A 2843-nucleotide genomic window follows, 5' to 3' on the forward strand; every position below is an offset into this window, starting at 1 on the left:
TCTACCAAGTGGAAAGGTATTAAGTTTGGGTGATTTTAGAGCTTATTTTTATGTAATCTTTAAAGCACAGATACTTTTTACATTCAAGATTTATAGCATAAAAAGAATCATGTGGTGGTTTTAAAATACACAAATTCTTTTAATATCCTTACCTCAAAAGATAGATCCTAATTCCCCTTCTGAATAAATGCCAGATTTAAGTGACTTGCTTCTAATGAATAGAAAGTAGCAGAAGTGTCAGTGTGTCAAAATTAGGTCACAGAGGCATTCCTGCCATTCTGTCTCTGATTTCTCTTTCTATGGGATAATAGCTACTGTGCTTTGAAGCAGTCTCTTCCATCCTCTGGAGTAACTGAGTTCTAGCCAGCAGACATTTGTCTGGGGAATCCTCCAGCTACAGTCAAGCTTTCAGTTGACTGCAGTGTTTGCTTACTTCTTGACTTCACACTCCCCAGAGACCCTGAGTCATAACTACCCAACTAAGTCATTTAAGTGAAGGACAGGAAAGCCTGGCATGTTGCAGTCCATGGGGTTGCAAAAAGTCGGACACAACTGAGTGACTGAACAACAACAAAGTCATTTCTGGAGTCCTGATCTCAGAAATTGAATGAGATAATAAATATTCATTGACTTAGGCTGCTCAGTTTGGAGATAATTTATTATACAGCAGTAAGTAATAAAAGAGAACTCCCACAATGAAGTTTATGAAGGTACCATAACTTTAAGGACGAAATCTGATGAAGGCAAACCCAAAAGAGAAAAATCATAGAATGATTTTATGTATGAATAGTAGAGGATTTTAAATATCCATGTAAAATATTAAAATTTGTCCAGGCATCATTTAAGATAAAGATACAGCATGACCAATAAGGGACTTCCCTGGTGGTCCAGTGGTTAAGAGTCTGCTTGCCACTGTGGGAAAGGCGGGCTGCATCCTTGGTCCAGGAAGATCCCACATGCCGAGATGCAACTAAGCCCATGTGCCGCAACTACTGAAGCCCGTGAGCCTAGACCCTATACTCTGCAACAACAGAAGCCACTGAGATGAGAAGCCAACCTGCCACAATGAAGAATGGTCTCCGCTTGCGGCAACTAGAGAAAGCCTTTGAGCAGCAAGAAAAACCCAGCACAGCCAAAAGAAAAAAAGAAAAGAAATGACCAAATAAGATTTGGCCTAGAACTAGAAATATGGATTAACATTAGAATATCTATGTGTACTTTGTTGCAACAGGCTTAAGGAGAAAAAGCACATTATTTCATCAGATGCCAAAAATCCATAAATCACTCCTAATAACTCATAATAGAATTAAAAGGAAATTATATCAATACAATAAAGACTACTCACACACATATGTAATATTAGAAATCACAAACTACCAAAGCTAGTTCCATGAAAAGGAGGAAGAAATGGTGACATCAGCTAGCATGTCTAATATGGGATAGTTTGTGATTTTAGCTAACAATAATTTGATAAAAGATAAATTGTTATTGGAAAGGATATCAAACATTTTTTCTGTGCTAATGATAGTATTATATGAAAGTCAAGATAATCCATCAGATATTAACATTAACAGAAGTTAGTAATTAGCAAGACACAAAATGCTTGTGAATAATCAATCACTCCCTTCCACCCCACCATTAGAATTTCAAACAGTGCTTTTTGATCTGATGCCATATGTCCACCCAGAAAATCAGCATTAAATTTGTAAGAATGTATAGAGTTTAGTTCTGTGTCACACAGTAACCCTTTTTTGTTATATCATTTCACTACATTTTATGAGTAATCCATCAATTCTAAACAATTATGGGCCCTGATCATTTAAATCTCACATCTGCATCATTTTCTGTTTGTCCTGCCACTATAGTTAGATGCATGCCAGACAATTTTATTACCAATTCCAGATCTCTTAAACTCATTTTTACATCCCTCTTTCTGCATTTTGGATAATTCCTTGAGATCTGGTTTGCTATTCATGAAAAGTCTTTAACTGGGTCCAATTTACTATTAAGCTCATCCAGTAAGCTTTTAATTTTATTCTCTCTGTATAGAAAACAAATAGAAGTTCTAGAAATATTTATTTGCTTCAAAACTATGTGATCATTTTTTGTATGCTCTTAATCCTTCACATATTTCAGGTTTCGTTTGGAAATATATTAGTCACTTGAAGTCTGTATCTGTTAATGTGTGCTTTGGTTTCCATTGTCTGTTCTTGGTCATGGTGTCTTTTGCTAATTTTGGTTGTGAAGCTGCTCTTTCATTTTCTTGGCTATATATTTGTGGGATTTATTAAGGCCTAAAATGAAGCTTACCGTTTCAGAGAGGATTTGTATTTGCTTTTACCGGGTGCCCAAGGGGCACCAAAACAGTTTGGGATATTTCTAAATTAAATTATCAGCCTAGGTGTTTTGAATCCCTATTTTATTCTGTTCACGCTGAAACAAAAAAGTGTGAAGCCTGGCTTGTATTCCAAATTCTCAGCAGTGGAGTTTACTTGCTCAGCACCAAGTTTCAGGACAGATTCTTTGCCCTCCATTATCTACTGTGAATGAATGTGTGTATTTATTTCTAGTTATTTTTGGTCTGGTGTCTCAGCTTCACTGGGAAAGTTCTTATCATGCCTCCCCACCATGGCTAGGCTTCACATAACACCCTAAAAAACAAAGCTCAGGTTTGGGTAAAAATCAGCAGAGGTGCTTGGGGTTTCACATGGGCCAAGCCCCTCGGACTGAGTGTTCCTTATTTTTATACTGGCTCTTCATTGCTTCATCCTCAGCCCAGGCTCATCTACCTGGCAATTTTCTTGGTTACCTCTACTGATTCCTTTCCTCCTGACCACTCCCTC

This window comes from Bison bison, unplaced genomic scaffold (assembly GCF_000754665.1).
Source record: "Bison bison bison isolate TAMUID 2011002044 unplaced genomic scaffold, Bison_UMD1.0 scf7180017864182, whole genome shotgun sequence".
Taxonomy (NCBI): Eukaryota; Metazoa; Chordata; class Mammalia; order Artiodactyla; family Bovidae; genus Bison; species Bison bison.